This window comes from Gymnodraco acuticeps, unplaced genomic scaffold, assembly GCF_902827175.1.
Source record: "Gymnodraco acuticeps unplaced genomic scaffold, fGymAcu1.1, whole genome shotgun sequence".
Classification (NCBI taxonomy): domain Eukaryota; kingdom Metazoa; phylum Chordata; class Actinopteri; order Perciformes; family Bathydraconidae; genus Gymnodraco; species Gymnodraco acuticeps.
In genome coordinates this window covers 9,137-20,885 of record NW_022992230.1, presented here as the reverse complement: position 1 = coordinate 20,885, position 11,749 = coordinate 9,137, and the positions used below count along the sequence as shown (strand labels likewise).

Genomic DNA, 11,749 nt, shown 5'->3' with positions numbered 1-11,749 from the left:
AGCGGGTACTTTCTCACAGTTTTCTGGCTCTCCAAATCGAGGTTCTTTCCGGGCCAACAAGCGGGCTGAGTATGCTAAACTAGTGAGAGAATGACTGGCAACTACAACAAGATGAACATATTTTACCGTGATTTAATTGTAATACACGTTTCAAAATGATGCCGAAGTAACAACATACTGATACCGGTTAGTAAAAACCATGAATTAATGGTTTTGACAAGTCTGCAGACAGACGGCAGGCGAAACACCTTTTAAAATGCGTGTTTTCTGAATGGAGATCGGCTAAGCTAACGCAGTATACGCTCCGACCGTCCACACTCACAACAACGGCCTACAGACATAATAAACAGCGACTGTATTCCTCCATGACACAGGACAGTCTGTGGTTTGTACTTGTTTAACTTCTGTCTAGTTTCTGAACAGATATGAGGAGCTGTGAGCTCTGAGGGCTAACAGCTAACGGCTGTGTTGTTTTTGTGTTTCACATTGAAGATGACGTCACGGCTCCGCCTACACTGCGTTACTATAGTTACTGCCCCAGTTCCTAAACTGTAATGGAAACGCAGCATAAAGGGAGCCTGGCCTAACAAGGCCTATCGAGTCCTAGCCATACCGTACTAAGCCGAGCGAGGCCCTGCAGTGGAAAAGCACACTCAAGAGTCCTGTGTTCGTGTATGAAACCAAACCCCATCCCCATTTACTCAGTTACCTTCTAAATGTACTTCCATAAATTCAGTTACTTGTCAAACATACTTATATCCTCCTTAATCTTCTCTGTAACCTGGGTTTTCAAGCATAACCAAGAGGGTTTTCCGAACTGTTGTCAAAAGTTGCATACTATTTATCCGCCTTTTCATGATATCACAAAGTGCTGCCTAAATACCAAGGCACCTTTAACAGTATATTTATTCTATAATACGTCACTTTAGGACATTTGGTTCTGTTCGTTTGAATACTAAAAACATGTAAATTAACTCATCTGAATATCCTTAATCTTTAAATGCTCGTCCACATCTCATTCCGACAGTTGAAACAAGACAGCTACTGTATTCGAGCAAACGGAGATGAGTTCCTAGAATTTGAAGAGGCAGTAAAGTGAGTTATTTTCTTCCTGAGGGACCTCTGCCAGCTGCAGGTCACATATCTGCTTCATTACTGTTTGCTCGTGGCCTCGTGACCCCCCTCCTTCATTTGCAACCTCCGTGAGGAACCGCTCCATCACTGCAGAGGAACCAAACTCTGAAAACACATCGCACATCTGATGTCAGGAGGGCCAACCCCCCCCCCCCCCCCCCCCCCCCCCCCTCACTGCGAGCAGAGCCAGGAAATACCTTTAACTGTAAAATCTACTTTTGTTTGTTTTGTCCTGTCTAGCTCGGCACTACGAATTATGGTTTATATTGGATTTCTATTCATTTATTTGGGGGGTTATTCTGCAAGTTTTTCAATAATATTTACAATGGGCCCAACAATAATAATATATATTAATGTTTAATGTATTTCCTGTTATTTTTAAGTGTAATTTGATATAGTCATAGTTCTGTTTTCTTCTATAATACCAAATATATAACATTATGATTGTGTTTTGTACGTTTCAGCTACTTATACAATAACATTCACCTTTCTACCAAGTGGTATGAAGATAAGGGTAATAATAGCGTTATTAAATTTGAGTTTTACACACTCTTCATGATATATAGAATGATTTACGACATCTCAGGTTGTGTAGATAAATACTTTGAGATGAGTGTGTGTCTGCTGTGTCCGTACACAACACAAAATGTCCCTCTTTTGCTATCGTTCACACCTAACTTTATTATTTTCCTCCCCCAGGTGTGATACGTTTTAGGTCTGTTTCAGCCCCTCGGTCTTTCCTCACATGCAGATCTGAATGTGTCGGCCGCGCGTCGCACCATAACGCAGATTCTAACAAACGGGTGCCAGAGATAGAGAGAGACCCCGATGGATGTCTTAAAGATTCTCCGTCACCTCGTCGTTTCAATAACATGTCGGAGAAAACCACATTCACTTAGCGAGGCCGTGAGGACGCCGTTATTTAAAGAAAACCTAATAATGCTGGGGGGCCAAAAGGTGGATTATTGTTTGATCTACGAGAGTAACACCTCCACTCCAAACCTGAGGCGGCAAAATGAGAAAATATATTCTTTATTAAAACCATTGTGGCCCCTCTTTGACCCTAAAAACCCCTATTATGCTTGTTAGGGATTTGCCCCTCCTGTATTGTGTTGTATAGATTTTAGTGCATGTCAATGGTCTGCAAATTCTAAAAGCCCAAAGTTCGGTAACATAGTGGAATCACGATGTTACACTCGCGCTCCTATTGGCTAGCGCTACAACACATTGTACGTGATAGGCTAAGGGGCGGGACATCTCTAAGTGGTTCACCAATCACAACAGAGCCGGACAGCTAACCAATCAGAGCAGACTGGGCTCTGGTTTCAGACAGAGGGTGAAAGAGGCTGAACATTAGCAGGAGAGGACTCTTTAAAGTAGAGACACTACATACTGATATACACCTGAACATAGCAGGAGAGGACTCTTTAAAGTAGAGACACTACATACTGATATACACCTGAACATCAGCAGGAGAGGACTCTTTAAAGTAGAGACACTACATACTGATACACACCTGAACATCAGCAGGAGAGGACTCTTTAAAGTAGAGACACTACATACTGATATACACCTGAACATCAGCAGGAGAGGACTCTTTAAAGTAGAGACACTACATACTGATATACACCTGAACATCAGCAGGAGAGGACTCTTTAAAGTAGAGACACTACATACTGATATACACCTGAACATCAGCAGGAGAGGACTCTTTAAAGTAGAGACACTACATACTGATATACACCTGACATCAGCAGAGAGGACTCTTTAAAGTAGAGACACTACATACTGATATACACCTGACATCAGCAGGAGAGGACTCTTTAAAGTAAGAGACACTACATACTGATATACACCTGAACATCAGCAGGAGAGGACTCTTTAAAGTAGAGACACTACATACTGATATACACCTGAACATCAGCAGGAGAGGACTCTTTAAAGTAGAGACACTACATACTGATATACACCTGAACATCAGCAGAGAGGACTCTTTAAAGTAGAGACACTACATACTGATATTACACCTGAACATCAGCAGGAGAGGACTCTTTAAAGTAGAGACACTACATACTGATATACACCTGAACATCAGCAGAGAGGACTCTTTAAAGTAGTACACCTGAACATCAGCAGGAGAGGACTCTTAAGGACTCTTTAAAGTAGATGACACTCATACTGATAACACCTCGAACATCAGCAGGAGAGGACTCTTTAAAGGTAGAGACACTAATACTGCTATACTACCTGAACATCAGCAGGAGAGGACTCTTTAAAGTAGAGACACCTACATACTGATATACACCTGAACATCAGCAGGAGAGGACTCTTTAAAGTAGAGACACTACATACTGATATACACCTGATCATCAGCAAGAGAGGACTCTTTAAAGTAGAGACACTACATACTGATAACACCTGAACATCAGCAGGAGAGGACTCTTTAAAGTAGAGACACTACATACTGATATACACCTGACATCAGCAGAGAGGACTCTTTAAAGTAGAGACACTACATACTGATATACACCTGAACATCAGCAGGAGAGGACTCTTTAAAGTAGAGACATACATACTGATATACACCTGAACATCAGCAGAGAGGACTCTTTAAAGTAGAGACACTACATACTGATATACACCTGAACATCAGCAGGAGAGAACTCTTTAAAGTAGAGACACTACATACTGATATACACCTGAACATCAGCAGAGAGAGGACTCTTTAAAGTAGAGACACATACACTGATAACACCTGAACATCAGCAGGAGAGGACTCTTTAAAGTAGAGACACTACATACTGATATACACCTGAACATCAGCAGGAGAGGACTCTTTAAAGTAGAGACACTACATACTGATATACACCTGAACATCAGCAGGAGAGGACTCTTTAAAGTAGAGACACTACATACTGATATACACCTGAACATCAGCAGGAGAGGACTCTTTAAAGTAGAGACACTACATACTGATATACACCTGAACATCAGCAGGAGAGACTCTTTAAAGTAGAGACACTACATACTGATATACACCTGAACATCAGCAGAGAGGACTCTTTAAAGTAGAGACACTACATACTGATATCACACCTGAACATCAGCAGGAGAGGACTCTTTAAAGTAGAGACACTACATACTGATATACACCTGAACATCAGCAGGAGAGGACTCTTTAAAGTAGAGACACTACATACTGATATACACCTGAACATCAGCAGGAGAGGACTCTTTAAAAATAATGGGACTTCTAGTTAATCTTCATGGTATTTAATGCTTTATATGGTTTTTTTAAAGTAAATAAAACAACAAAAATTATATTTAAAACACTCTCATTTCCCCCTTTAGAAATTATCGGATAAAAACGTAAGAAAATGTATTAATTATAACTTAAAGTACAAGAATACACTCCTTGTGACATTTCTCGTGTGCAAAAAACAGACAAAATCAACTTTTTTTTTTGAAGAAAAACACACACTTAATTTATTATTAAATGACATAAATAAAACTCACAGTGAGTCCAAATACAAATAGATAGTTATGTACACTTGTTTGTTCAGGGGGAGGAGGAGGAGGAGGAGGAGGAGGAGGAGGAGGAGGAGGAGGAGGAGGAGGGGAGGAGGAGGAGGAGGAGGAGGAGGAGGAGGAGGAGGAGGAAGGGGGGGGGAAGAAGGCACTTTCGGGTTTTCTTCTAACAGTTATTGCAGTAAAGGCACATTCATTTGGAAAACACTGGACGTTAATTTATTCTATTTACACACATATACACATTTATGTTAGCAGAACCAAGTGTTTTTTTTTTATCGCATCTTATATATTTAAGAATGGAAACAGGAGGGCTTTTTATGTTATTATATTTTCCAAAATGGAAGGAGAAATAGATTTGCAGTCTACGTTCTTTTTCAGACGCAAATGTGGATATTTCACATTGAAGAGAATATCTTTGCTTTTCGTCCAAAGAAGATTTTTAAAGATAGCCTTGGACTTTGAGAAACTTTGCATGGACATGTTTCATTATTTTCTGGCCCAAACATTCGATATGTAATGAAATGGGTGGCTAGTCGCAGTCAATACGATTGTCTTTGCACGTTGTTCAGTTACGACTCTCCGCTTAACTTCACACAGGAAGGACTCTTTAAACTTCTTCACACGCAACACAAGCAACAACAGACTCTTGCAGGTCTCGTGACATGTCCTCTTCTCCAGGATGTGTGTCTTTATAGTCTCCATTCTTCTTCAGATTTGTTCCAGCTCAGTCGCTTTGGAAAAGGCAGTGAGCCGGGCGATGGAGCTTTTTTTTTAAGGAAAGAGAATATCTTTGGTTTTGGCTCTGAAAAAACAATATATTTAAACATAGCCTTGGACATTTTCACAATTTTCTCGTATTTCAGTGACCAAACGTTTGATATGTTTTGAAATTGGTGGCTAGTTGCAGCCAATATGAAGATGATTGGCTTTGCACTTTGTTCGGTACGACTCCCCGCTTAACTTGACACTGGAAGGACTATTTAAACTCTTGCAGGTCTTGTGACATGTCCTCTGTTTCCATCTCAGTAGCTTTGTGCCACCGGTGCCAGGATGCAGTTAATCGGGCGATGGAGCTCTCAAACTGCGCCTCTCCCACGCTCACCTCGCTCAGACTGGGGTCGTACATGGAGGAAGGCGAGGAAACGGGCAGCGAGGAAGAGTAGGAGGAGCCCCTCAGGAACTGGGAGGTCAGACCCCCGGGGATGGAGGAGGAGGAGCCTGGAGGGGTGAGGGCGGAAGCCGGAAACTGACCACAAGCTGGGGGTAACTGACTGTGGAACCAGAGGGAGAAGAAGGGGGTTATTATTAAGGGTTCAAAGACGGCGACCTCATGGATTATTTTGCCATCCCTAACAATTTAAGCGTCTTTGAGTTCATGAAAAGCTCTAACTTGCTTTTATTCTATTGTATTCTATGTTTTTGATTGTGTTTTTAGCAACCTCCTAACACGTGCCTTGTGTGGTCATTTAATCTTTTATGATTCCTATGATGTTTTAATGCTTTGTCGAGCACTTTGTGACTATGTCTGGGGAAAAGCACTTTATACATTACATTTTACTTACTTACTGATTTTAAATGCCTTTTTCATTTTTGTAAAGCACTTTGAATTGCCTTGTGTTGAAAAGTGCTATATAAATAAACTTGCCTTGCCTTGCATTACTATTATTATAATTTACCCAGAAATGTCCTACAATGTCAAATCATCTGATCAAGTAAAACAAAAACATGTCTGCCTTCTTTATCCAGTAATGTCTACAAACCTAAAATTCTCACGTTGTTTATTTGTATTCTGAGTGGTGTGTTATTTTGTCTTATTCTGTAATGCAAGATCTTTAATTGTTGTAACTCATGTTGCCTTAACTTTTGTAAGTAAATTGTTAAATCTTTGACCTTTTGCCGTTTTGTATTGCCCTTTAAAGTACATTGAATTCCCATGGGATATGAAATGCTACTAAACAACAAATATCTGAGTTTTTTTCATGCGGATGATATTCAACTTGTGTCCAATTTAGAGCAAGACTGCATGGTGGAAGATGGAGATGCGTACCTGGAGTTGGAGGTGGAGTTGGAGCTGTGGGAAAGCGGTCCCATGCCGGGGGAATTTGGGATCTGAAGAGCGGACCAGCTGTCGTGAGACGGAAGAGACCCGGAAGTATTGTCCATGTAGTTATCTGGAGGAAACAGAATCAAATGAATACGTATCCTTATATTTATTTGTACTCCTATCATGATAAATGTATTATAGAATCAGAATTGAGTGTGTTCCTAGGTACCTTTACACACAAGTAAATTGCTTTTGTGCAAACTTCAACACAACATCATTCACATTGCTTTAGTCTTTATCATTTACCTACTTTTATATTGTTTTATTTACTTAAAGGGTTTTATCTTATATGATTTATTTAACAGTTTCCAATAGCAACATTACTTTTTACATTCTGGTATATGCCGACACCCCAGAGGTGGGAAGCAGTGGAGTACAAATACTTTGTTACTGTACTTAAGTACATGTTCTGGTATCAGTACTTTATGCCACTACTTATTTTTCTGACGACTTTTTACTTTGACTTCTTACATGTTGAACCCAAATACCTGTACTTTCTACTTCTTACATGTTGAACTCTAATACCTGTACTTTCTACTTCTTACATGTTGAACTCTAATACCTGTACTTTCTACTTCTTACATGTGAACCCCAATACCTGTACTTTCTACTTCTTACATGTTGAACACAAATACCTGTACTTTCTACTTCTTACATGTTGAACTCAAATACCTGTACTTTCTACTTCTTACATGTTGAACACAAATACCTGTACTTTCTACTTCTTACATGTTGAACTCAAATACCTGTACTTTCTACTTTCTTACATGTTGAACTCAAATACCTGAACTTTCTACTTTCTTACATGTTGAACACAAATACCTGTTACTTTCTACTTCTTACATGTTGAAATACACAAATACCTGTACTTTCTACTTCTTACATGTTGAACCTCAAATACCTGTACTTTTTCTACTTCTTACATGTTGAAACACATAATACCTGTACTTTCTTACTTCTTACATGTTGAACTCAAATACCTGTACTTTCTACTTCTTACATGTTGAACACAAATACCTGTACTTCTACTTCTTACATGTTGAACTCAAATACCTGTACTTTCTACTTCTTACATGTTGAACCCAAATACCTGTACTTTCTACTTCTTACATGTTGAACCCAAATACCTGTACTTTCTACTTCTTACATGTTGATCTCAAATACCTGTACTTTCTACTTTCTTACATGTTGAACCCAAATACCTGTACTTTCTACTTCTTACATGTTGAACACAAATACCTGTACTTTCTACTTCTCACATGTTGAACTCAAATACCTGTACTTTCTACTTCTTACATGTTGAACTCAATATACCTGTACTTTCTACTTCTTACATGTTGAACTCAAATACCTGTACTTTTCTACTTCTCTCATTTTCCAAACAGCTGGTTCCTTTAGTCTGAATGTGTGTTTGGTGCTGTGATCATTATTCTTTAGAGTCATTGCGTGCCTATTGATATTGAAACACGATCCGTGTATCCATCATTTCCTGGTCTTCTCTAAAGAAGAGGGACCAATGGAAACGTTTTCATGTTTGCCGTTGTCAGCATGGAAACATTCATTAGCTAACAATGACCATTAGTGTTCTATTAATATAAAGGGAGGTTCAGGTACTCTTTAAACAGCTGCTAGTTATGGGTACTTTTTACTGAAGTACATTTCAAAGCCTCTTACTTTTACTTGAGTAAAGAAGTTTAGTCAGTACTTCTACTTTCACCAGAGTATGTTTAAACACGAGTATCTGTACTTCTACTTGAGTAAAGGGTGTGTGTACTTTTGGCCATCTCTTATATACAGGGTGGGGGGTCTTACTTGAGGTGGGGTTGCGGTGGGGGTAGTGCGTGGGGTACGGAGCCGCTCTGTGGCTCCTGAGGCTTGAGTAACCGTTCACAAATACGATCCGGAAGGAATGACCACGCAGAGCCGCTGAACCTGAGGCGGTGCTGCTGCTGGGGCAGAGGGTGCTCTGACCGGGGGGAGGAACACCATCCCCCAAATGAGGGAGGGAACACAGGACACATAACGTCAATTCAATTCAAAGGGCTTATTGTCAAATCACATAAGATACAGTGTAGAAAAGGCAATGAATTCTTATCAGAATCAGGTTGACACGTACGAGGAATTTGACTTTGATGTCGTGGTGCATACATTCAAGTAGAACAACAATTTAAACAACACAGAGAGCGAACTATTTTAAGAACACATATAACTTACAGTGTTTTCAAAATAGTTCGCTCTGTGTTTTTTTAAATGCTGTATTGACCTGAGCTCCTCCAACAATGCAACATATATAATAAATCACACAAATTACAAAATAGTGCAAGAAGTCTATATACATGTAAATAGAATATGATATGATAAGAACAGAATATGAAATTAAATAATTGGTACATTAAGATACAATTCAATATGGTTAACTATTTATATGATAAGTCGATACATTTATCATATCAAAGCAGTCAGTGTGAAAGCATAGTTGTATTTGATGTACTATGATAGCATTTTAGAAGAGTAGGGAATGAAAGAAAACTCACGCTGAGAGTATCCAGACTGTGGATGTCTGCAGTTGTGATCGGAGATGTCTTTGTGGGTCACTCCTGCACTCAAAGACAAACTAATTAGAAACTTTTCCTCATAGAACTTAAGAAAAATAAGTGGTTTGCAAGATAATGAAAACAACAGATCAAAAAACAATCAATTATGTCAAATTAAACAATATAAAAAATAGGTAAGTAATGCTTTTGAATTAACTGGCTTAAGGATGTAAGTTAAAGTGAATTAGGGCGACAAACAGCACAAAAGTATAATAAATAATTGATTTTAAAGTATTTTCTCAGGGACCAGAAAAGGTCTTCGGAAACTCTAGGAATGATTTTGAGGTGTTACCTTCTTTGGGCATCTCAAGAAGGCTTTGGCGAAGGGGTTGTGCTTTATTCTTCAGAGCTGTATCTGTAGAAGGACATGAGTTAGCATTTTAATCAACATTCAAGACGAATGAGTGTTTTTTTCTTCTTCTCCATGCATATCCTCTTCATTCTGGTAAGCAGTGACTGCGCTGAACTGAGTTTCGGGGAAAGACTGACTGCTGATCAATCTTCTGGACGCCTCCAACCTTCACGATGTGGATCCTCGGCTCGTATTTGTGCAGAGAATTCAGCATGATCTGTGGGAAATACATGTTGTTATTATCAATATGACAAAGAGCAGGATGAATACTGTAACCAGGCAATGCAGTACTTTAATCGGATGAAGTGAAGTAAGTGACTTTTTTAAGTTATCTAAATTATTTTTGTGTATTTTCGAGATGTGAGTACATCTTACATTTCCTTAAATCAGGAGAGGGTTTTGGAAATATGTATTATTATAAACTGGAATTTAAAAGCATTTCATATCAAATAACCTCATATTAATATATGCTTCCCTTGTGAGATGAGATACTTTGTTGATCACAATTTGGGAAATGTTTGCGTTGCAGCAGAATACAAATACATGTCATTGTACAATACAAATTAAAAGACAAGAAACAAACATTCCAAAATGTCAACATCTCAATAGAATTACAGTTTTTTTGTATCCAGTAAAACTGATTTGGCTGAAATAGTATTTAAAAAGTGCTTTTCATATCATTTATATATTAATATAATGAATCCATTCTTCACTGTCCACCGCCGTTCAGTTTGTTGGAGAGTTTCACTTTGCTGAAGGGACACTGGAGCTTTCATCCAGTGCGCTCCGAAGTTTGGAGAGTCCGGGTGGATGTACACGCAGCTCGGGCTCTGGGGCTCCGGTTCCCGCCGGGAACCCACTCCCCGTTCACGTATTTCCACCGGTTGTGTCCGCGGCCACGAATCCAGCAGCACCGAGTACATGGCGTTGGGGTCCAGGCCGCTGACACTGGCTCTGAGCACCGGGAACATCCTCCTGGAGAAACAAAACAACAAGGATGGGATTTGTAAGGTTGTGTTTGTGGGAGTTTAGTTTTTACGCACGTCCTTTTTTATTTAGTTCAGTTTTAACCAAGGCTTCGGGAGCTTTTTGACAGATCACTTAAGTACACGCAAGCTTGTGTGATATCAAAATAACCCCACTTTAACAATTAAGATTATTCTTTTCGAAACGAACTAATACTCCTCACACTGAAACACTCCGTGCCGACAAAACGCGAGTAGAATGTTAGCCAAATCGGAAACCATTGGATTGCTGCTGCTTCTCCAACATTTCGTTTTTGACCTACCTTCCCGTTTTAGTGTACAATCATCCTGTTGGTTACACTCTTTGAACCTTGGTCCATCAGTCTGCATCATCCAGGGTGCAGTTTACTATCCCTCTCCGATGCGTCTCCCTTCTCGCTGGCCCTTTCATGGAACTCGCTCTTCCACGGCGTCAGGAGATGCTCCAGGCGCTGGTCAGTTGTTGGAGAAGTAGTCATATTTCCAAGCAAAAAAAAAAAAACTCCCAAGATGTTTAAAGTGTTTGTTAGAGGGCTTAGAGGACTCTGACAGAGAAAGCCAGGCCCCGAGAGATACTGTTTGCCCCAAAACCCGAGGGCCTCATGCTTTAGGGCCCCCAGGGACCTCATGGGGATACGGGGCGTGGCTTGTGCGATGAGGGGCGTGGCCCGTGCGCAGACATCGTCTCTCAAACTCCTCCCACCAGACTGAACCTCCCTCTACTGCATATATTACATCTCAAACCAGCGCCATTAAAAAATCTTTTACAGTTTCCACAGATATAGGTTGTATTATTTGTAACTTTACTTTGGTTTTTGGAGAGATTTTAGGGATTTATAGTGGAATTCCTACACTTTTTTTTAAAGATAAAGTTAAGATAAAGAAGTACTTATGATCCCATCCAAATTGGGACATGGCGTTGAACAATACAAATTCAAAGACTAGAAATAGACATTTCAAAATGTCTCAAACCAACTCTTTTTGGAGTGATTTTAGGGATTAGTAGTGCTGCAGTTGTTGATGCCCCCTA

General features: G+C 39.8%; 1 pseudogene; it reads right to left on the bottom strand.

Moving 5' to 3' along the window:
• Positions 1 to 4,849: 4,849 nt before the first annotated feature.
• On the bottom strand, positions 4,850 to 11,198 carry LOC117539795 (annotated as a pseudogene).
• Positions 11,199 to 11,749: the final 551 nt, after the last annotated feature.